General features: G+C 38.7%; 1 protein-coding gene across 7 annotated transcripts in view; it reads left to right on the top strand.

Moving 5' to 3' along the window:
• TENM3 (teneurin transmembrane protein 3) overlaps window positions 1-25,572 on the top strand; it is a 470,513-nt gene that overhangs the window by 175,601 nt on the left and 269,340 nt on the right. The window lies entirely within an intron of this gene.

The following is a 25,572-nucleotide window of genomic DNA, read 5'->3' as shown; positions in this document are numbered from 1 at the left end:
GTTTGATCTGGCAGGGTTGGCATGCTCCAGATTCCATTGATTAAACAATGCCACCTATTAGGACCCTAGAAGCGCGCCTTCGCTGTCACAGCTCCTGCCCTTGGATTAAGGTTCCCCCTGAAATTCGAATGGCTCCCACCCTATGGTATTTCGAAAGGTCTTAAAGACTTGGCTCTTCACCCAGACCTTTGGAGAGGGCAACTGAAGTTCCTTTCTTCCTTTCTGTTCCCCTCTGGATTCACTTTCTTTGCCATCGTTGTTCCTTTGTCTTGTGCTGTTTTTGTGGCTTTTTTATTGTTCTTTGTTTTATGTTTTAACAATTGTAAACCACCCAGAGTAGCTGGGAGTTGGGCAGCATATAAAGGAAATAAATAATAATAATCACAGACTCCTCTCATATTACCTCTCAATTTATCTTAATATTGTTGTTGTTCAGTCGTTAAGTCGTGTCCGACTCTTCATGACCCCATGAACCATATTGCGCCAGGCCTTCCTGTTGTTCACTGCCTCCCTGAGTTTGCTCAGTTTCATGCTCATTACTTCAGTGATGCTATCTAACCATCTCATCCTCTGCCGTCCTCTTCTCCTTTTGCCTTCAATCTTTCCCAGCATCAGGGTCTTTTCCAAAGACTCCTCTCTTCGCATTAGGTGACTAAAGTATCTGAGCTTGAGCTTCATTATCAGTCCTTCTAATGAGCAATCAGGGTTGATTTCCTTTAAGATTGACTGGTTTGACCTCCTAGCAGTGTTTCTAATTCCTAGTACTGTTTAATATTGTTATGACAATACATAATTACAGCTATGTGATATGGCCCAAATTACTTTGTTGTTGAACTCCTCTGTTGAGGCATTGAGTCATAGGCTTTCCTGTATTCAATCTAGACTATGCTCAGATTCATCCGTCTAGAACCTGAGTCTCGGGCAACTGTTCTATCTTAGAGCAACTGGTGTTTTGAGCCTCAGGTGTTGTTCCCAATGCCCTTCTGAGCTGTGCTGATGTACTGGCTGATATGGTGCTGTAGCATGGTGGCTATCATGCCTGATAGGACTTTCCATGTTGTGGGGAGGCAGGTTATTGGCCAGTAGTTGGGTGGTGCTGTTCCCTTGTGGGGGTCTTTCATGATCAATACTGTCCTTCCTTGTGTTAGCCAGTCTGGATGGAAGCCTGCTGCTAGCAGCTGGTTCATCTGTGCTGCCAGGAGTCCATGCACTGCTGTGAATTTCTTTAGCTAGTAGGTGTGGATCATGTCTGAGCCAGGTGCTGTCCAGCTATTCATGTTCTTGACCCACTTTTGGATGTCTGCTACTGTGATGGTGTCTGGTTCCTGTTCTGGGATGGTGATTTTTCAATTCACAATTGCTGTGATTTTTCTTTCAGTCCTGCAGCCACTTTGGAGTGGTGTTATGTGTTTTCTCTTCCTCCCATATGTGCTTCCAATACTGTTCAGTTTCTGCTGTTGGTGGCTCTGCTGTTACTGTGTTGTTGCACAGCAGTTGGGAGTATACCTTGGATGGTTCTTTGGAGTACAGGGCATTTATCTTCTTGGCCTCTGCTTCTCTAGTGTGTCTCCTTAGCCTGGTAGCCAATGCTGTGAGCCTTTGTTTAGCAGTCTCTAGGGCTTTAGATGGAATCAGGCCCTTGTATGTTTTCATTAGTCAAGTCTTATCCTTATCCTCCACATCCTTCTGTAGTTCCACCAGCTGGCTAACATCTCTCCGAGTTGCCTTGATCTTAGCTTGCAACCTCATTTTCCGGGGGGGGGGGGGATGTACTGCTGTTCTTCTTGGTCATGTAGCCAAGCATCTCCAGGATTACAGTGGCTGTAGTGTATACTAGTTCATTGGTTTGAGTTATGGTGGTAGTAGGGATTGTCATGAGGGCATCTTCTAGCATATCTGATGGTATTTCTCCACTGAACCTTGGTAATCAGTCTCAAGGGTTGACTGTATCTAGTTTATCCATGATCTTATGCCTCATATAAGCTGCTGTGTTCTGTAATGGAGGGGGTGGCAGTGATGTTCCAGCTTCAGGTATTGGCTGTACATCCAGTTGTTCTTCCAGGTCTTCTTGAGTCCAGGATGTAATGTGTAGCTTGTCTATCTCAAGTTGTGAGAGCAGCTTTCTCTTCACTATGTTGAAGTGTTGGGTGGTAACTAGCTGTTTCTCAGTTAGTATGGATGTAGGTCTTCTGTCCATCCATAGTTTCCTCATACATTTCATATATCCCCTCTCATTAGGTCTACTGTTGTAGTAGCATTTCATCAATTCCAGGTCCTCTTCTCATGTCCGTGTATGGTTTGTTCCAGTAGCCCACTTATCGTTAGATTGTCCTGATTCCCCAGTATCTGGCGCAGACCTTGTTAATCCAGACAACATCCAAGCTGGCATGTTTCTCTTAGTTTGTGTCAGTCTCATATCTGAGGTAAGCAGGTGAGGCTTTAGAAGGTCTTTGCACAAGGACCCCTACTGGTAAGGTAGGTACCAGCTGGAATTCAAATCCTGGTATCCCGTGACAAAGGGCAGTGCTGTAACAACTACACTATCCAGCCATGTGCATGCGCACCCACGCACGCACACACTTATATATACAGTACTCTGCAAAAGTTTTAGGCAGTGTGAAAAAATGCTGCAAAGTAAGAATGCTTTCAAAAATATATATTGTAATTGTTTATGTTTATCAATTTACGAAATGCAAAGTGAGCGAAGAGAAGACAAACCCAAATCAAATCAATATTTGGTATGACCACTCTTTGCCTTTGAAACAGTATCAATTCTTCTAGGTACACTCGCACAGTTTTTGAAGGAACTCGGCAGGTCGGTTGTTCCAAACATCTTGGATAATTAACCACAGATCTCCGGTGGATGTAGGCTGCCTCGAATCCTTCTGTCTCTTCATGTAATCCCAGACAGACTCGATGTTGAGATCAGGGCTCTGTGGGGACCAAACCATCACTTCCAGGACTCCTTGTTCTTCTTTACACTGAAGATAGTTCTTAATGACATTGTCTGTATGTTTGGGGTCATTGTCCTGCTGCAGAATAAATTTGGAGCCAATCACACGCCTCCCTGATGGTATGGCATGATGGATAAGTATCTGCCTGTATTTCTCAGCATTGAGGACACCATTGATCCTGACCAAATCTCCAACTCCATTTGCAGAAATGCAGCCCCAAACTTCCAAAGGACCTCCACCATGCTCCACTGTTGCCTCCAGACACTCATTATTGGACCACTCTCCAGCCCTTCGGCGAACAAACTGCCTCCTGCTACAGCCAAATATTTCAGATTTGGACTCATCAGTCCAGAGCACCTGCTGCCATTTTTCTGCACCCCAGTTCCTATGTTTTCGTGCATAGTTGAGTCACTTAGCCTTGTTTCCACGTCGGAGGTATGGCTTTTTGGCCGTGATACTTCCATGAAGACCACTTCTGGTCAGACTTCTCCAGACAGTAGATGGGTGTACTGGGTCCCACTGGTTTCCGCCAGTTCTGTGCTGATGGCACTGCTGGACATATTCCGATGTCGAAGGGCAGTAAGCATGATGTGTCTTCCATCTGCTGCATTAAGTTTTGTTGGCCGACCACTGTGTCTATGGTCCTCAACGTTGCCCATTTCTTTGTGCTTCTTCAAAAGGGCTTGAACAGCACATCTTGAAACCCCAGTCTGCTTTGAAATGTTTGCCTGGGAGAGACCTTGCTGATGCAGTGTAACTCCCTTGTGTCTTGTTGCTGTGCTCAGTCTTGCCATGGTGTATGACCTATGACATGAAACTGTCTTCCACAACCTCACCTTACTAGCAGAGTTTGGCTGTTCCTCACCCAGTTTTAAGCCTCCTACACAGCTGTTTCTGTTTCATGACTGTGTTTCAACCTACATATGAAATTTATGATAATTAGCACCTGCTTGGTATAACTGGTTAATCATACACCTGACTCTAATCCTACAAGATTCCTGACTTTGTGCAAGTGTACAAAGTGTGCAAGTGTAAGAATTGATGCTGGTTTGAAACCAAAGGGCAGTCACACAAAATAGTGATTTGATTTAGATTTTTCTTCTGTTTGCTCACTTTGTATTTTGTAAATTGATAAACATAAACAATTACAATACGTATTTTTGAAAGCATTCTTGCTTTACAGGATTTTTTCACATCTGCCTAAAACTTCTGCACAGTACTGTATATGATTGTATTATAGGAGAAAGCTATGAAATAATTTGTATAATATGTATTTATTGCTGTAGTCTTCCATATGGATATGGATATAGAATATAAAAATTCACAGCAGAAGTGAGAGAGTATCTCTTAATATAATCTAGCCCTTTAATTGTTGAATATTCAACAACCACATTTTTATGCAAAACAAATCTCTTGACAATAAAATAAAAAGGTTCCTCTTCACATTCTGTTCAGCTATTCCAAAATTATATTATCCATTTACATTATATTGGAATTCGTTATTCCTCTTTCATAGAATCCTAGAATTGGAACTAGTCATTTAGCTGAGTCTAAACCCCCACTCAATGCAGGAATCCAAATTAAGGTTACTTGATAAACTGCTGTCGAGCTCTACTTAAAAATCACCACTATTTTTCTGGGCAATTGATTCCAGCATCAAGTTGCTTTTTGTGCTATAAATCTAATTGTAATGTTTACCCAACATTCAAAAAATATTTTTTTTCCAATGTAGGGGAGAATTAGATATATGTCCTTATTTATCAAGAATCTATATGATTTTCTTATATTTTTCCCTTGTAAATTGTTATACTTCTTTTTTTTTTCTTTTTGTGGTTGCCTTGTTAAAATAACATTAGGATTCAGATTTTTCCTGATTCAATGGAAGAGAAAACCATAAGTACTTTCTAGCTATAGTGCATATACAGGTAGTCCTCGGTTAATGACCGCTTGTTCAGTGGCTGTTTGAAGTTACAACAGTGCTGAACAAGTAGTGGTTATGATCGGTCCTTGAAGTTCCAGCCCTCCCAGCACCCCAGCGGTCATGTGATCACGATCTGGGCATTTGGCAACTGGCTCACACTTACAACTGTTGTAGTATCCCGCACAATTTGCAACCTTTCCTGCCGGCTTCTCACAAGCAAAGTCAATGGGGAAGCCAACAGGGAAGGTTGCAAGTTGCTTAGGTAAGTCTCCCCCACCTGCGCACCCTCCCCCAGCCCCTCTGCACTCAACACTGCTCCTTGCTGGTCACCCATACACCCTTGGGCACCCTCCCTGAGCCTCATTGTGCTCATGCTGTGCCTCCCTGGCCACTCATGCACCCTCCCCCACCCAGGAGCAGCCACCCCAAGCTCCACCATGCTCATGCTACACCTCCCCTACCACCTGCACACCCTTGCACACCTTCTCCCACCCGGCAGCAGACCTCAAGCCCCCCTGTTCTTGTATCACGGCTCTCCACCACCGGCACACCCTTGCACACCCTCTCTGAGCCTTGTTGCACTCACATCGCTCCTCTACCACCAGCCGTGCACCCCCCCAAACCTTGCTGTGCTCACGCAGCATCTCTCCCGCCACCCGCGCACCCCCTTGCTCCCTCTCCCACTGGGCAGCAGCTGCTTACCTGCCTGTGGGCCTGCTTGCAAGTCACCTGGGACTTGTAACTTCCTGCTGGCTTCCCCACTGACTTTGGTTGTTGGAAGCTGGCAGGAAGTTGTGAGGAGACGCTTACTTAATGACCCATGGTGCTTGCTTAACAATGGCAACGGGGACTGCAGATATTGCTGTCATGAAGTGATACAGTCACGTGACATGCTTTCGACTGTATTGCTTAGCAATAGAAATTCTGGCCCCAATTGCTGTTGTAACTTGAGGACTACCTGTACATATAAATGTATTAGATGAACGCTAAGTTACCACGTAATATGTAAGCTGTCATTTCACACAAAACACCTACCAAGGTTTATTTTGAATGTCTATTAAACACTCGGAGTACTGTATTATTTCTAGTATTCTTAAAAGAACTAATGCCTGCTTTGTATTTAAATTAGTGTAGAGCCAGTTATACTAAAGTAGCAATAATTACACAGGCAGTGAAAGGTCATAATCAATATGTAGGAGTTGCTAAAAAATGGGTAAAATTCTTGATACAATAGGAGCATTGTAGGTTATTTTTTGAGGATATCAGTTTTATCAAGACAAATCAGTAAAAAAGAATATTTATTTTGAGAAAGAGATGCTACATATTTAAAATATTCTACTGCACTATTACCTTATGAATATGGTCATTGATAACTCTAAGCACCAAATATTATATCAAAGTTGGTCTTTTTCTCTTTGTCTAAATTGACACAATACTTCTTAAATTCTTCATATGCCTGGGAGCTTCTCAGGAAAATCTTTAAAAACTGGCCCTTTAGATTTTAGTGGCCACTGCAAAATTACATTTGACGATTAAAAATTCCTATTTTTAAAGATACCATATTTACTAAATTTCATTTAATTCTAGATTGTGTGTGTTTATTTAGCAACAGTTCAACAGACAACTAGTAAGAAATTATAAATTTGTTTGGGCATCCACCTTAATTTGGCAACTGTTAAAAAAAAGACAGACTTCCAAGCGCTTTATTTTTAACATGAAGCTTTAGCATGTTTTGGATTTAATTTTACTAGTTATAAAACTTACTATAGCAGTTGCCAAATCATAATCTTTATTCTTTTTTTCCATTATGATTCCCAAATGTTCTTCTATGCCAGTTTGAAAGGAAATGCCTCTATACCTTTTTCATATAGCACTTCTGGGTTTTGGTTTTCGGTTTTTTTGGTGGTGGTGGTGGTTGTAAATGCTATTTTCTCTCCTTTTTTCTGACAAGAAGTCCTTGTCCAGGATTTTTAGCAGACTGAAATTCATTAAATAGCAAATTTTAGCTCTGTATGTCACATTATCTTGCTGTATGCTGTGACCCTAATGAAGAATACCAGAAGATTATCAGTTTTCAAAATTGTTTCATTTACAGAGTATGTGAATGCTAAAAGAAACCATATGGAAATGAGTATGTATGTATGTATGTATGTATGTATGTATGTAAACAAGCTAAGAATATTAATTCCATTTTGCTTTGGGTGGTTGTGTGGATGTTTTTCTTGTGCTTTATGGTTGAAAACAACAGATGACTAAACGTTAAGCAAAAACATTATTTGAAAACCTGAGTAACAAATAGAAAAACAGCCTGAATAGTGTTATGAAATTAATCTCTCCTTGTGATGAGATGAAAGCGATCATGAAAATAACCATAAAAAATATGTGTGTACTTTGTAGAAAATTAACACACTAACCTCCTCTATAATATATTATCATATGTGATGTAGCACAAAACAGAAACATATATTTGTACAGGCTCCTACATGTATCCTCAGTGGAGATGATTTAGAAATCAGTTAATCATCCTCCATATGTTATCTTAATAAATGTCAATTACTTTCATCATACTTTACCATCAAGATAAACTTATTTTTTTACAGGGATCTGCAATTATGCCAAGACCTTCACTTGCTTTTGGGTAGTGTGCTGGAAGGGAGGAGCCCTCAAAAACTGAAATGAAGTGAATAGGATCAGGATGAACACTAACTTTATTTAAATAAAGTAAAATTTATATAGTTATTCTATATATACTTATTTGTGTATTTATCATTTTCTCTAACACATTAATAATTACAATTTGATAGCAGTATCTGGAGGACTTTGGAGACTACACCAAGGCAATGGGGATGAGATACATAGAGCACTAGCTGATCTGCTTTGTTATGAAGGGCATGAGCTTTAATGAGCCTTAACTGACAAACTCCTCAGTTCCATTTCTTTTGGCAAATTATGGCAAGGCAATTGGGAACTCTCACTTCCATTTTTTATTCACACAATTTAGCATTGCAGCTGAATCCAAAACAGTATGTAAACTTAGCTGTGCTCTCTCAAAGCACGTTAACTTCATAACTTTGTTTGAAATGAGCGTGTTTCAAAGAAAAAGTAGTCAACCTTAGCTACAGTTTGTTAATTTGGATGAAATATTAAATTGAAGTTAAGCTTTTATATTTACAGCCACAACAGAGGTAGATGGAGAAATAGAGACCCAAATCTAGGACACCATAGCCTTAATTTACTGATGATCAAATACAGCAGTAAATTAAATAAGCATGAGCTGTATACCATGGTAGAAAAGCTAGTGAGTATAATAACTTAGGTTGATAAATAACCATAATGGTTTACAGGATATATGATTCAAACATTACTTTTTTGCTTTATGTTCACATAGAAGTACTTGCATAAGTATTTAGTCCTGTGACTTATGTACTGTACAGGAAGAGTTATTTCTTGTTAATAATATATAAAGATAGTGCAAATTGCTGTGCCAGCATTATATGGTCTCCCTCTAATATTCCATTGTACATGAGACTGAACTCTTTGCAGTTATATATATATATATCAGTTGGGTAGCATAAAAACAGTTCATTTTGTATTATAAATTTGTTTTTATTAATACAAAACAAAACTTTTGAGTCTATAAAATTAGCTAAAACAATAGAGATGGACCAAAAATCTAAAGCCGTAAAGGTGATTTGCAGAATAAATAGAAATTAACAATAACAAGCTTTATTACATATTTTATTACATTAATATTATTTATTAGATATGAACTCATGTAAAATAGCTATATCATGCAAGGAGAGAATATTCTGGTCATGTTATAATACCAATAATTTTGGTATTATTGAAGAAAATCAGTATTGTATTTTTTTGATGGTTCGTAACATGTTGTTCTTCCTTTATAGTGTGTTCTAAGTCAGTGATAGGATTGTGGCATAGTTTTCACAGAATAAAATAGATGAGCATTAACTGACAAATTAGGACTGTATGAGTCTAGCTCCTGAAAGCATTTAACCAGGGAGTTTATATAGATATTGAACAAAAAATATTAAAATACATCTAACCCTGTGCAGTTGTAATTGGCTTTGACAGCTGTTTGGTACTGTTATGCCTAACTCTAGGGCTAGTTCCCCCCCCCCATATACTTTATATAAGTAAGAGCAGGTGTTTATCAATAATGGAGCTTTTGAGTTTGTCCCATAAATCCACAAAAACTATGTACAGATGTTATTTAGAATTGGATCTCTTAGGTGTTGTAAAATCAGACAGTGATTTACTGGGAATCTTCCTTCCCTAGAAGAAGTATCAGGTAAAAAAATAAATTCATAAGACTGGAACTGGCCATGGATAATTTTAGACAAATAGGTAGGGTACATTAGAAGAATGATAGTCAAAAAGGTTCAGAAATATAATGAATGGTGAGCAAATTTCTGGTGCAGATAAATGATAAAGAGCAGTGCTCAACTTGATAGTCTTCACAGCCACATCACCAAAAAGTTTATAACTGCAGGCAGCTTGGTTGATTCATTTCTGTGTGTATATTTTTGTGGATTATATGCTAAGTATATGTATATATTTATACCTGTGGAAATGAATCTCTCATCAAATTCCATAATGACTTCAACAACTTCCACCCCACTGTCAATCCTCAGCCTAGACCTTCTGAAAAAGTCTACCTTATTAATGTCACTGGAAAGCTACACAATGGACACATAAACACTGTATTACACAGGAAACCTACAGATTGCCATGCATGCCTACATGTTTCTAGGTTCCACCCAGAACACATCACCAAATCTATCATCTACAGGCAGGCTCTGTGCTACAACCGCACTTGTTCTGACCCACTTGACAGAGATGCTCAATGGATGAAATTAAACCAGGCATTTAGAGACTGAACTACCCCTCAATGAGATCAATGGACAAATCAATAAAACAATTTCCAGAGAGGGCCTATTAAAAGACAGAGCACCAAAATTGAACAACAGAACACCACTGGTTGTCACTTACAGCTGATACCTCAAACCACTCAAACACTTTATTAATAAGCTACAAGCCATACTGAACAATGACACTACACTTTCTCAGGAAGTGGATGGCAGGCCCATTCTTGCATACAACCACCCAACCTGAAGCAGATTCCCACAAGCAACAAGAAACAACAGATGATGCCAACAGATGTCTACTTTGCTCCCACATCTACACCACATCACAGGCCCTAATCAGCACATATACAGTATTAATGGCATCTTCATAAGCTCTTCCTCTGCTGTGATATATGCCATCATCTGTCAACAATGCCACTCTGGATTCTATGTAGGAAAAATTGGACAAACTTTGTACAAAATAATTAATGGACAGTAATATCAGAACATTTCAACATCCAGGACATTCTATGGCAGAGCTCAAAGTGACTGTTTTGGAAAAATTGGACTTTAACAGCACCATTGAATGAGAAATTGATGAATTCACATACACCAAAAGGCTTCCGATAGTCTTAGAAGGTCTGAACAAACACAGTGGATTTTTAACGGATTGCAGTTGTTAGTTGATGAGATACTTGTAATCTGTCTCACATGTAACCTGCAACTGGATAACCAACTGTCTTCCCCTCTCTTCTTTCTACCTCACCCCAATTTAAATCCTCATCAGTCTACCTTGGTGCATCTGATGAAGTGAGCTGCAGCTCATGAAAGCGTATACCTTTGAATAAAATATGTTAGAAAAGGAGCTACAGACTCCTGGTTTTTTGCCACCATAGAGTAATGTACCTGTCCTCCTACAATGCTGAGTATATGTACGTATAGATACTGTATATTCATAAACTCTAATATTCAACTTAGTAAAAGGGAATTATTAGAGAACTGGCAAAAGGTGAGTTATTTCAGATTTTGCTTGGAGAGATCTGTTTTCATATTCCTGATCCATCATTTCAATCATTGTCTAAACCTACTTGTCTCACAAATATATAAATATAACACTTTTGCTGGGGAGGTAACTCCTATATCTGTATGCCCACCTTACCTCATTGCAGGAATGGTGGGAATATTACAACATAATGCAACTCAGCCTCATTTTGATTCATAACTAATTCTTCAGTGAAGTTTTAGGATATAATAGAAATGACACATCAATAGGGTAATCTGAAAGGGGATGAAGAATAGAAAGACAAAACTTTATGGGGAATTAGGAGATTTAATCTGTTTCAGCAAAACTAGAAGTACTGTGAAGATTAACACAATTATTATGCTGTAAGTTTTTGTGGACCACAGTCAACTTCATGGACTGTGTGTGGATACACAGAATACAGTATATCCTAAGAGATTTGGATATAAACAGTAGTGTGTTGGAGCCAGGGCACACTGGCTCATGAGAGCTGATTGTTAAAGTTTCTAGAATTTTGTGAGCCAGTTGACAGGAGAGATGAGCCTTGACATCCAGTGTGCCAATCAGCTGTTCTGCAGCTTGTGCTGTGGCATGGTGATGCAAGTGGAGCTGGCAAAGCTGGTTCTTAAACATTTATCAGCACACCATTGCATATAAGCACCCATTTTGGAGAGAGGGAGACAGATAGTAAAATGAGAGGTAGGGGAAATTAAATACGCTGTAAATGCTTAGTCTTGTTTATTCTTCACTTGAACACATCCAGTCAACTACCACCTCTCTACATAATAGATTCATCATTGAGAATCTCTTATTGTTACGAATTATTTTCTAATGTTTGATAAGAATATGCTTTCTTGTAATTTAAACTTAAATCTGGAATGAGAGAAAATGGATCTTGATTTTTTTGTGTGTGATAACCTTTCAGGTATTTGAAGAGGGCTATCATATCCTTCCTCAGCCATCTTTTCTGAAAGTGAAACCCAGCCAGCCCTTTCAGTCACTCTAGGACAGTTTCTGTTCACCATATTATCCTTCTTGCCCTTCACTGAACCTGTACAAATTTTTCTAAGTCCTTTGTAAAAGTACAGTGCCCAAAATTAGATATAGTGCTCAAGGTAGTATAAGACTAGAGCAAAATATAGTAAAATAATTATTTTGTGAGACCTGGAATTATGCTTCTGTTGATACAAGCTAAAAAGCACTTCACTTTTTTGTAGCCATGCTGAGTCATTTCAGATTGAAATCTGAATATTACACAAGATCTTTTTCACAGGTATTGTTACCAAACTAGATATCCTCCATTCTAAGTGTATTTGATTTTTCTGTTACTTTCATCCCATTTCTCTAATTTATCAAAATAATTTTGAATTATATTTCTGGGTTTTTTTAGGTTTTTAGCTATCCCACCTAATGTTGTGTCATCTGGAAATTAATCTTTCATCCACCTCTTCATCCAGATCATTAATACAAATATTGATCCTAGTGGCATTCCACTTAATACTTCTCTCTAATTTGATGAGGAATCATTGAGGAGCACATTGAGGATACAATTTTCAAGCCAGCAATCTGTCTATTTTGTTATCGTGCCACCCTGTTCACACTTACCTAGCTTGTTAAATAACATGTCATGGGCTATTTTGTAAAATGTTTTTCTTAAAGATACTTTAAGTCTAGAGCATTACCATTCATGTTTGAAAAATGAGATAGTGTTAATCTGTCTTGATAAATCCAAGTTGATTTCTGGTAATTATCATATTGCTTACAGATCAATCTCTTTATGATCTGCTTTAGAATCTTCTCAGCTATTGCTGTCAGGGTGACTAGGTTACAGTTTGCTGGATCTTCCTTCTTTTGTTTGAAGGTAGGGACAACATTTGTCCTCTTCAGTCATCAGGCACTTCGCCAGTTCTAGGATTTTTCAGAGAGATGGGTTTGATTAGACTAACAGGGAGTACCTGCCAATACAGTGTGTCTGGTCCTGGATATTTGAACTCATTCAAAGTAAGGAGAGATTGCCTGACCATTTGGCGGGGGGCGGGGGGGAGCTTCAATTCTGCACCTACATCCTCTTTCACAATTTCTCTGGTGGTACACATAGTTTTCTTGTTAGGGAAGTCTGAACCAAAGTAGGAATTGAATAGCTTTGCCTTCTTAGCATCCCTTGCTAACCTCATCTTTCTCTAAGCTTTTGTTTTCCTAACACCATCTGTCTGTACTCTGCTTTTGTGACTCAGCTTTCTTTCTCTTTTCTATATGTCTCTCTTTGTTTTCAAGAGAGTTGTTTTCAAGCTTCACTAAGGTTTTTGTTTAGCTACATTGGTCTCTTCTACTATCCTTATTATAATTGTTTTTTAATTAATTGTTTTATTTTAAAATAATAACAAACAAGGAAAACAAAAAACCCCCCACAAAAATAATTATAATGCAAATACATGCAGTCTCAAAAAAAGAAAGAAAAGAAACAACACATAGAGTGCTTTTAAAAAAGTGAGAAAAGAAAAAAAAGTATAATATACCATTACAACTGTTACAATTCTATACATAATCTAGCGTAAATATAATTCAAGTACATATATATCATCCTTATTATAATTGTTTGATATTAAACTTTTGTATCTCCTTCCACATTGACTAAGATTAAGTATGGATAGCTGATCCTCTTGTGTATTCCTCCGCCTTTGAAGAACAAAATTGTCAATAAGGCAGGTCAGGAATAATCTTTAAGGATCATGCTTGGCAGACATGCCATTAAATGCCATGAACCTTATGAGTTCATACCTTTTTGAAAGTTCTACTTTTCAATTTCTGAATGGATATTCTTAACATACAGTGCATGGTCATCTCCCCTCTCTTCTTTTCCCTTCCCTTCCCTTGGAATATTATGGCCTTTAATTACTATTTTCTAGCCATGACAGGCATTCTAACAGATCTCCATTATAGTTATTAAATCATATTTGTCTTTCTGTACGAAGACTTCCAACATACCTTGTTTATTTCCCATTGTCCAAGGTTAAGAGAATGAATTGTTGTTGTTGGTCACACAGTCACCCAGATGTTTAGACTGGATTTGGCATTTTTATCCACCTATCAAGTCCTTCCTAAGGACCTGGGATAGGCAGATGTTGTTTGATAGTGTTAAAGGTATTCTCACAGGATGTAAGCTGTTCCAAGTAAAGCTGCTCTTTGCAATTGACTGATGGTGATTTTGTCAATGCCGATGTTCTTCAAGTGGTACTCCAGGTGCTTTGGGATTGCACCCAAGGTGCCTGTTTCTATTGGTATTATCTTTGCTTTCTTTTGCCAAAGTCATTCTATTTCTATTTGCAGGTATTTGTATTTTGTGATTTTCTCCAATACTTTCTCTTCTCTTCTGTCTTCAGGTATTGTAATGTCCACTATCCAGACTTTTTTGTCTTTCTTATCAACAATTGCTAAGTTTGGGGTCTTGTGTGGCAGATGCTTGTCTGTTTGAATTTTAAAGTCCCAGAGCACTTTAGCTTCTTCATTTTCTATTACTTTGTTTTGTGGTCCCACCAGTTCTTGCTTGCAGATACTTGGTATTTCTTGCAGATATTCTAATGCACCATTGTTACTTTGTCATGCCATTGTTTCTAGTCAGTCTGTACGATCTTCTGGCAGCAGCTAATTAGGTGGTCCACTGTTTCTTCAGCTTCTTTGCAGAGGCAGCATTTGTTGTCTGTTGTTGTCTTCTCAGTTCTGGCTTTGTATTTGTTCTTAAGGCTTGGTCTTGTGTAGCTAAAATTAGCCCTTCTGTCTCTTTTTTCAGTTTTCCTGCTCTTAGCCATTGCCAGGTCTTGTTGTTATTTACTTTGCCTGCTAGTTTTTTGTGTACCGGCCATGTAATACTTTCCCTTGGCATGTCTCTTTTCTGTTCTTCATTTGGTCTTTCTCTTAGGCCAGTTTGATGATGATGATGATGATGATGATGATGGTGACGATGATGTTGATTATATTTTTATCCCACCATTTTAAAAAAATTTGGTCAACTCAAGGCAGCGAACATACTTAATACTCCTGCCTCCTGTGAATGTTATGAACTTATGAGCTAGTGTATTTTCTGATTTTTCACTGAATGATATATGAGGTCTTATTTCAGCAACACTGAAATCTACTTTTCCATAAGTATTTAAGTCTCTAAAACTTTCACTTCACACTTTTTTCCAACCAACAACAGAATTTGGTTTAAAGCAGTATGATTTATTTATTTATTTATTTTTCATAATTATATGTGCTGCCCATCTCACTATACAAGTGACTCTAGGCAGTGTTACTGATAAAAAAGTATAAAATCCTAGAAAAAATATATAAGTTAAAAACTACAAAAGTTTAAAATTAAGCTAAAAAATTAAAAGTACAATGCAAACTAAAAAGATGCAGAGAGCATCCTCAGGCTACAGCCAACCCCAGTGCTGCAAACCCCCATTGGTCCCCATACAAGTTGGCAGAGCCAGGTTTAATGCCCTTTCAGAAGGCCAACAGAGTGGAGGCCAATCTCATCTCAGGGGGCAAGATATTCCAGAGGGCGGGAGCCCTGGCAAAAAAGACTCTCCTCCTGGACCCCACCAGTCAAATCTCTCTAGGCGACGGGGTCCGTAACATACCCTTCCTGCCAGACTGGATGGGATGGGTTGATGTAATGGGGACTACATTGCCATAAAGGGCTTTAAAGGTCATAATCAACACCTTGCATTGGACCCGGAAGCAGACTGGCACCCAATGCAGGTCGCACAGCAAAGGTGTTACATGCGCAGTCCTAGAGGCACCTATAATTGCCCATACTGCCGCATTCTGCACCAGCTATAGCTTCCGAATACTTTTCAAGGGTAGCCCCATGTAGAGCTCATTACAGTAGTCCATATGGGAGGTGGCCAGGGCATGAATGACTGAGAGAAGGGCCTCCCAATCCAGTCTTAATCAAATTGTCATGATTTGGCCAAACCCATTTTTACCAGTCCTTGTTAGGTGCAACCTTCCTCATGCCAACCATGCATCTTGTAGATAATTCAGTCCTTGTTCCCAGAACCATGTCTCTCCCTTTGTAACTGCATTGCCAGTTATTGATTTGCAGTATTCTTTTCCTTCCTGGTCTTCTTTTATGGAATGGAACGGTGAATGCAATATCACCTGAAGCTGCAGGGAGCTTCCTTCCAAGATTTTCAAAGTCCAGGGTGATACAGTTGGAGTTTTGTGCAGCATCATTTGCAGGAATGATTAGGATAATTTTCAGCAGACTTGGTTCTTTCACAGTTCACTCTAGCAGCTGAAGTGTCTAGTCAGTTTACATTTGTTTACATTTGTTCCAATACCTTGCAGAGTCAACAACTATCATGACTGGGTTTTTTTCCAATAGTACTCAACTGCATCCTCTCTTCAGGGATCCACTGTCAAGTCTCATGGTCTGTAGTGTCTCTTTATCTTTATGACGCTCAAGAGCTGGTTTAATCTGCAACACTGAAAACTCTTATTGAATTCCAACAGAGCAGAATACCTCTATGTCTCTTGCTCCTGGTTTTTACTCCATCCAGTGGGCTTACTCATTATTATTTGAAAGATAGTAGTAGATGGACTTACTGACCCAGGATTCACTTTCTGTAACTTTCAATGGAAAGAATACTTCTTTTTTATGTTCAAACTTTTACATAGGAATCATAAAGAAACAAGTTTTAGTCTGTAAAATTATCTTGTAAAGTACTCTTGAAAATACCATCCAAATTCTACTGCAACATTTCTAATGGTAGGAAATTTATACTTTAAAAATGTGCTTCTTAAATAGAGGGTACAGGTGTTATACCTGTAAGAGCCAAAAACATGTTCAAGTCTTTTGGAAAGTTGGAGGCTCTTCTATAAGGGACATTAAATAATCTCCACTGTTGAAGTAATGCTGGCTGTAGTTGCATAACTGATTCTGTGCCTCATACAATCAACATGAGTGTAGCAGCTGAGAGTAGAAAGGGATGTGAGAAAATGGCAAGTTTCTGAAAGAGAAAGCAAGTTGTTCTAAAAAAATTCTAAACAGCAAAATTTTTAAAAGTGGTCCATCATTATAAAGTTAAAAATATATTTAACCATAGTTTCTGAAACCAAGCTCTTTGAATAATCTTAGTAGTACTCAACAGATTCTTAGACATCAGCCTTTATTATCTTTTGAGGTATAATTATCTGTTTAGAAACACTTCTTTGCTTCATCCTTTTCCCTAGGGAGGATTTAAAGGGTTTGTTTTCTTATAAGGTACTTTGAATGGATGTTATGAAAAACTAATCTTTTATATAACATAGTTTTCTTGTTACTTGAAGTAAATGTATTCTTGATTTCAAACTGTTAAATTTGAAACATTAAAGATTGATAACAATTATTTCTTAAGCTAGGTCTGAATTTGTCAGTTTGAATCTTTCTAGGCAAAAGTGATTGTTGATCTAAAAGTCCATTCATTGACTCATGAATATAATTTGTTGTAAACTAATACAATATTGCATATTTTAAATATAGCAGAATGTAAGTGCATCATTTGTAAAGAAGACAACTTAGAACCCTGTTACTTATATTAAATGTCTGGTACTTGTCTTTCCTTTTCCTCTGAATTCTGAATTAACAGATTATTTATTTATTTGTGTTCAAAGGTAGGACCAAGTAATTAATTAAAACTGTTTTCACATTTATAAAAAGCAGAATTGGTCAGGTTTGCCTTGAAAAATAAATTTTGGATATGAATTAAGCAAATTCTTGGTATAATATACAGTATGTAATTACTTTTTTCTAATTTGTACATTGAGAGGTCACTTCTGATTAATCCCATATGCATCTGAAAGAAGTACTTCATTTGTCACAAAATTCTGTAGAGAGGTTGTGTGTTTATGATAATTCCAGCGAATAGAGGCAGAGAAGACCTAGACTTCAGTACCTTTAATAATTTTATAGAATAGCACATTTTTGATCAATTCACAGAAGAAAAGCATAATGTGCATGTGCTGTGGAGTTTGCTATCTACACTGAATATGGGGCATACAAAAATATTAAGGGTAAGAGTTACAAGGCAATAAAGAGTTCTGTAGCCCAGATCTGTTACCTCTGTCTTTGGGCAGTTTTCATAGTAAGCTCTAAAAGTTAATTGGTTCAGCCATAGCTCCAAAACAAATACTACAAATACAGTATTGTTACATTTCCTTTAGAGCTTTTTCACCTTGCCATAAGAGAAACCTAAATGTGCTAGAATTGTTTTGGGAGTGGGGAGCAATGTATAAGCTGGATGCTGATAGTAGTTTTTTGCAATTGACTAGTTTGGGGAGGAGAAGAGTCCAACAGCAAAGATCCTTGGCAGTCAGAAGGTGAGAACTAGCTCAATGGGAATGGGGGGGCAGAGTGGTAGCTGTTCAGAAGTACCCTCATTTCCAGTGGAGTAATTACTGCTTTCTGTTATTGAAGGAGTTCAGTCTGAGAGCCAAATTCAGTAAATCCCTTTTGTTTTTTATAGTTTCCTCTCATCTTTGCCTGTTTTGTCTTACATTTTACATGTTCAGCTTCTGAATATTCTTCCATTAAAGTGTTCCCTAAAACTTTCTTTTGAGACAGTTGTTTTGTTATAGCAACATTTTTAAACTTCCTTGATGTTAAGTGCTTCTTTTCCACGTCTATACAATATTAGAATATTAGTGAAATGTTGCCCACTGTTCGCATAATCTCTGGGTAGCTTTTGCATTAAAGTTCACTTCTCTTTTATCCCTACATAATACTATATCAAGCCAAAGTCCTGTGCTAATGTCTTTATTATCATTCTCCAAATATTCTAAATCAGGAAATTGCCCAAGTGGAGTACACAGTCTAATTCTTTTCCAGGAAGATTTATTTTATTTAGATTCTTTGGGGCTTGTTGAAGGATAGGCAGAGGGGGGGGAAATCTGTTGGAACCATACAAGCTGTGGACTCTAGAAAGGTTATTGAAAGTAGCATAATCTTTTATGGCATAAGACATATTTAAAGAGGTAATTATAGAACATATGTTCTTTGATTTAAGTTTTGACTTTAAACTTCATTAATATTAACAAGTATACAGGTAGTCCTTGGTTAATTATGGTAATTCGGACTGAAATTTTTGTTGCGAAGCGATGCAGTTGTAAAGCATGACGTCACATGACTGCATTGCTTAGGGACAGCAATCCCGGCAGTCCCTGTTGCCATCGTTAATTGAATCCCACCAGTCATTAGGCAAGGATTTGCCCTGGTACAAGCCATTCCCAGCTTGGTCCCTCCTAGCTCCAAGCCACAGAAATGTAAGGAACTGCCTCCTCTTGAACTCCCCACACCTGCCCATCTCTGCCCTTTTGGCCACCTGCCTTCCTTCTGTGGCCACTTGCCCCTGCCGCCCAGCCCTGCCCGCCCCACCATGCCCGCTGCACCATGCACTACTACTGTACCGGCTGGGGCCTTTTTGTGTGCTGCCTTCTTTCACATCATGCAGCTGGGGCTTCTCTCATGCCCTGCCCAGGGCCTCCATTTGCACACCAGCCAGACCAAAGAAGGCGGCATGAAAGAAGGCTCCAGCTGGTACAATAGTGGTGCTTGGTGCAATGGGCATGGCGGCGAGCAGGGCTGGGCGGCAGGGGCAGCTGGCAGCGCCGGGTAGGCAGGCGGCCAAATGCAGTCTTAGATGCAGGTGGGTGTCATAACTTCGGTCACTGAACAAATGGACGGTAAGCGAGGACTACCTGTATTACAGTTAGAACACTCATAAGATTAAACAGTAAAAGGCTAAGGGCCCAAATATATGTTACTTAAAGTTACAACCTTTATCTGTAGCATTCCTGGAGAGTCAGACTCCAAACCAGATGTGTCAGTAGAAAAAAAAAAGTATCTCATCAAATCAGGATAGACAGATGATCAGCAAGAGTGTTATTATGTCAGATTGCTAGGCTTGGTACATATAGCAATGCAATAAAATGTGAGAAACTCAACCTTTCCAAACAGAAGCATTACAGGTCTTGTAAAGAGATTATTGTACACTACCTCTCTTTCAGATAGTAGATAATGGGGAAATCTTTTTCAGAAGACTAAGAGGTCTACTGGGATAGATCCCTGGTGTTCTGTTAAATTTAAGACAGGTTTATATGTTTACAGCAAGGGTTGTAATCCACATTTGCAGAAAGAATTTTAGCTCAGTGAGATGGATGGATGGATGGACAGACTTCTATGCCAAAAGTTCAAAACCTTTATGTAGAGGTTCGCTGTAGAAGGTACATGACACTGGAAACACTTGCCAATCATTGCAAATAATACTGAGCTAAATGACTAGTTGTTTCATAGATTATAACACATTCCCTTAACATTTATTGGATTATGAATCCAGTGTAACCAGTCAATTATGCAAAAGTTGATCAGGTGGAAGATATTGTTTTGGTAATGGGTTGTGTTTATTCTTTTGATACCCATCTTTGATTATGCTTTTCCAACCATTCTCAAAGAGGTAGAAAACATTTGTTCCCAATAGCAGTAACACTGCTCATAAAAACCATGCAGTGCTAGCACAAGTTATATTCTATGTTTTTATTAGTTCAGTTGTTTAGAAATAGAGATCAGAAATTAAAGTTGTTGGTTGAGAGGATGATCACTTGATTGTGTGAAAATTTCAGTATAGATAATTAGAAAAAGTTTATGGGATAAATTGGGTAGTCTTGTGGATTAAAGTAATAGAAATAAAATGAGATGTAATAGTACAAATTAGAAGAATATTAAAAGAAAGTATTTGGGGGCCCTTGGGAGTTAATAATGAGTTTTTCTGTTATCTATGGGGAACTGGAAGCAGGAAGCAACAGGAAAAGACAAGACCTGGGGTCTTATTTAATCACAAAATGATTATAAGCTACCATGGTATGCTATTGTAAAGAAACAACAAATACAGCTCTATAGTGTGCTAGACCTGATTTTTATAATAGCAATAGGAACATGTTAGATAATGCAGTTTTATCATGGTCAATTACCAGATTACAATTAAAATAAACTTTAGTAGAATTTTTTTTTTAAAACGTACATAATAAAATACTACAGTAACACTTCAAAGCTGAATAAGTAGTGAATGGTGCATACAGAGGCATGCAATTTAGCAACTGTCAGGTAAATATTAGGATAGTGATCAGTCAGTAGATAACAAAGGTAGTATTTACTACCTGTAAGAATAAATAGAAAATACTACCTGTATTCTCTGAAGAATGAAATAAATTAGCAGGACCTGCCAATCCCTATAAAGCAGTGGTTCTCAGCCTGATCAGCTTTAAGATGTGTGAACTTCAACTCCCAGAATTCCCCAGCCAGCCATGGGGATGCTGGCTGGGGAGTTATGGGAGTTGAAGTCCACACATCTTAAAGTTGATCAGGTTGAGAAACACTGCTATAAAGTGTAGAGACTAAGGGAGATTACCTTGATAGACATAAGCTCCATTGTCTAGGCAAAAGGCACTGAAGTATTTTTTAAGTTCAGAAAAGCCAGATAACATTTGGAAGTGGCTTAGACAAACGCCTCCCTAATTAACTGAACTATAAGGAGGAGGAGGAGGTGCAGCACAATCAGACTTGCAAGATTGTTATATTAGCAAATCTCAATAAAAGTAGTTTTAGCTTTCCTGTTAAGCTGATTTCCTGGTCTGGTCCATCTAGTGGGGCTGACATAAAATCAGCATTGTATGACTTTAAGGCACCTGGCCCACAGGGATACCGGTGTTCAGAATAAGAATGCTGTGAAATCCACCATATAGCACCAAAGAAGGCAGACCACTGAACCTTACAAAACACACATTTATATTTTGAAGCAATTCTGTTAACAAGACTCAAAGCTGATGTAGACCTACTTTTAAAATCCTCATAATTCAAGCAGCTGTGATCAATTTGGCAATCAGAATTTCAGCTAAATTGTCTGATAAGTTTTTTGGCACTGCCAAAACTTAAAGGAAGAATATTATAATTGAACTTTTCATCATGTTTTATTTATCCCAATTTAAAATAACTTTAAAAAATGAGTGGGGTAAGACCAATTGGGGAAAATATATGATGCTAGGCTCTGGCCTTCAAAGAAATTTTTCCAGTTCAGAATAAAAAGCTGTATTTCTAACAAAACTGGGGACAGCCAATTAGAGAAATGTTGTAATGTTTTTAGTACAATTAGTTTTCTAAGTGTATCCCATACAGAATCTGATAGATAAATTTAGCTTCAAATATATTTCAGAACAGGCCTCCAGGACAAAATGAACCACCTCTCTTTACATGGAAAAATAGAAGAGTTGCAGTCATATTCCTTCAGACAAATGGTAGAATACTTGTGCCTATTTTATGACAGAGAGGCATGAAAGAACAAGCCTAGATATTTACAAACAAATATATATTCAGTGCTATTCCTATTAACTTATTAGGTGTATATCTTTTGAAGTTATTTTGCAAATGTGATCACCTCGGTTTTCTGGAAGTTAACAACCAGTTTTTCAGCTTTGCCAAAGATAGGTAGAGACTTCAATATCCTTATTATGTGTACTATGAGGCATACAAGATTTTTACATTGTCAGTATGCAGTATAATTGAAACTCTTCTACCTGCCAGAAAAGGATAAAGACTTGGCTCAGAAAAGGTCTGCACAATTAAGTTAATATATAAATTGAAAGGAAGATGGGCTAAATATAATCCAGCCTCACCCATTAGGGTGGTGATATGGTCCAACACATTACACCTAAAACTGAAATAGTATATAGATTTTTGGTAAACATTAACAGCCTTTTATCTGTCTGTGCCAAGTTTGTCCCATAGTCTCTCTATAGATTTTATATTAAAAATTGACTTAAAAATATACAAAAGCTACATAGAAAATTCCTCTGGGAATCAATGTGCTTTCTTCTCCCAGATGATGAAGAATGAAACATTGGCCTAAACCTGCTCTGTACACATTCAAGGGGGTAAAAGTAAAGATTTGTTTGCATATAATTGACTAATTGTGTCTAAGAATAAGTCTAGACTTAGGAGCAACTAGCTTGCTACCTTCAGAGTTATAAAATGGGATGGAAATTGTGTGTCCCCATTCCTCAGGGAGATGGGCTTCACTGTTGATATGTGTAAAAAGGGCTGCCAAAACACCCACCTGATTTCCTTTCATGCTGGAAAAATGACCAAGCTTTTGTTTCAGGGCAGTGGCTATGTGATCTGGAGTTGGGGGATGTTGCTATCTGTCCCTTGTCATTAATAGATCATTACCTGGTAACTCTGGAATTTACCATAGCACACACCCCTTTCACAGGCCTAATGGATCCCACTGGGTTTCAGAGGGAGCTTGGGATTTTTCCTGAGGTTTTGATAGAAGGTTCAACTAAGATCTTGGTCACTGCATGGAATGAGGCGGTGGCAGCCTATGCAGATTCTCTCTGTGTGCAGATCCCAGTATGACCCCTGGTTTTCAGAGGCCTTAGGCAGATAAAGCGACAGAAGACAACTAGACCACCACTGGTGGAAAAGTAGGAGAGCATCTGACCAGATGCAGGTGGCAGCCTTTATTATAGCCTTCCTTATGACAATAAGGGTAGCAAAAAAAGCTTATTTCTGTGCCTCATTGAGTCCTCTGAGTGTTGGTGAACAACCCTGTCCAGTGCAACCTGGTCCCTTCTGAGTCAGGATGGAGCATCTGTGGGGTTGTTATGAGGGCTATTCTTGACACTTGGCTGGTAAAATCTTGGGTCACTCCAAGTTGCACTCCAGCTGGGCAAATCTCATGAAGTTGACTGAGGATGTTATCTGGGAGGAGTACAGACCTGTTAGTCCCAAGGAAATGGACAGGGTCCTTAGAGCTGTAGGTGCAACCACCTGTGTATTAGATCCATGCCCCTCCTGGTTGGTTAAAGCTGCCAGAGAGGGGCCATGTGGGTGGATCCATGCAGTGGTAAATGCCTCTTTGAGAGAGGCTATCCTTGGATCCAGCCAATATGGACAATTTTCATCCAGTCTCCAACCTTCCCTCTTTAGCTTGTTGATGACCTGTGGTGAGCTTGGAATAGGAATGGTGCTCTGTCCTGGCTCTCTTTGTTCTCTCAGTGGCCTTTGATATCATTGAAGAAGGTACCATGGTATCCTTCTTGACAGGCTGAGGGGGTTGGGAGTGGGAGGTACCAGTTCTCCTTTCTCCAAGGCCAGTTCTAGTCGGTGTGGGTGGGAGGGGAATGGTGAAACCCTAGATCCTTGCTTTTTGGGGTGTCTCAGGGCTCTACCCTCTCATTCCTCCTTTTCAACTTCTAGAAGAAGCCAGGTGAGGTATCATTAATATGGGGAGAATACCCAGTTGTATATCTCTGTCTCCAGCCACCCAAGTAAAGTTATTGAGGTTCTTTCCCAGTGTCTAGAGACTATGAGGGTCTGGATGGGGAAGAACAGGTTGCAGCTCAACCTTGCCAAGACTGAAGGGTTATGGGTTTTGGGTCCCCCAGATCCAGCAGTTGGAGGGTTTCCATCTTTGATTCTGGATGGGGTGGCAGTACCCCGTATAGACTTGGTGCACAAACTGGAGGTTCTCCTGGACTCACAGCTCCTGCTCAAAGAGCGGATAGTAGCTGTGGCCAAGGGGGGCTTTAAACAACTGCATCTTGAGCACCAGCTGTGCCTATTCCTGGACCAGGAGAATCCCAGTCATGGTCACTCACACCTTAGTCACCTTCTGATTGGACTAATGCAACATGGTCTATATGGGGCTGCCCTTGAAGACCACCTGAAAGCTTCAATTCAAGCTACAATGCAGTGGCATATGTAGTTATGGGTGCATTTAATTTTGCCCATGCAACACTGCTACTCCACGAGCTGCACTGGCTTCCAGTTGAATTAATGTGTGGATTCAAGGTGCTAGTTATCATCTTTAAAGTTCTACATGGCACAGGACTATGTTACTTGTGGTAGTTGGGCAGCCTTATAAATCTAGTTAAAAAATAAAATTCTGGTGTTTTTCCTAATTTCAGTTGATAAATAAGATCCCTGACCTCTGCTTCAGATAAACATGGCCAAATAGGGGTCTTGGAGGAAAATTTCTTTAGTGACTTACCATGAAAACCTGCTATAGGAATATTTTGGAATAGATTTTCTAGGATCTGTGGAAACTTTACAAGACAGCCTGGCCATTTGATATAAAGAAACTATTCACAAGATTACAAAAAGTTGTGTGATTTTTTTTTTAATATGAAACCGCAATATGAATCTGCCACTCCTCCCTTAAGACTTCATTTTAAAACAATGTTGAAGTGTTTATAGCTTTTTTTTTTTTAATGCTTGGAGGGAATGGAGATAAACAGATGAATTGATATGAAATAATGTGAGAGCTGCTATAAAGGCCTTTTAGGTTCTTCCATCAAACCTGAGCTTGATTCTATTATGTGGATGACTGGGATCTATTGAGAATTTCTGAACAGATAATTTTGTAGTGAATGGATTATGACTTGACAGTGTGCCAGTATCTGCTTGGCCAATGCTGCTGAGCAAATTTGAGAATGAAGGTGCAGAAAGGTTTATTGTCAAGAGTATCTTTTACTCTGCCAGGTTTCAGCCATTTAGGCTGAATGTGATTTTGCTCAGATTATCTAAATGGGCAGGGGCTCTATTCTGAGAACGTCACCTGCTCTTTTACGTTAAAATTGAGACTAAAGGGAAAAGATCACAGTACTGTTTATGGAGTCATAATGTTCCCTGGTGTTTCTGGATTCTGCCCATACTTTGCTTACTAAGTTCTGATAGTATGTTTCACAATATAGGCTTGTTTGTGCTAAACTAGCTGTAAGAAACATTTCTTTTAG

The sequence above is a fragment of the Python bivittatus genome, unplaced genomic scaffold (genome assembly GCF_059951505.1).
Source record: "Python bivittatus isolate LINGU-HERP-01145 unplaced genomic scaffold, Pbiv_v1 ctg000070_np1212, whole genome shotgun sequence".
Taxonomy (NCBI): Eukaryota; Metazoa; Chordata; class Lepidosauria; order Squamata; family Pythonidae; genus Python; species Python bivittatus.
Note: the sequence above shows the minus strand (reverse complement) of the source record. Positions and strands in the feature narration are given on the sequence as shown.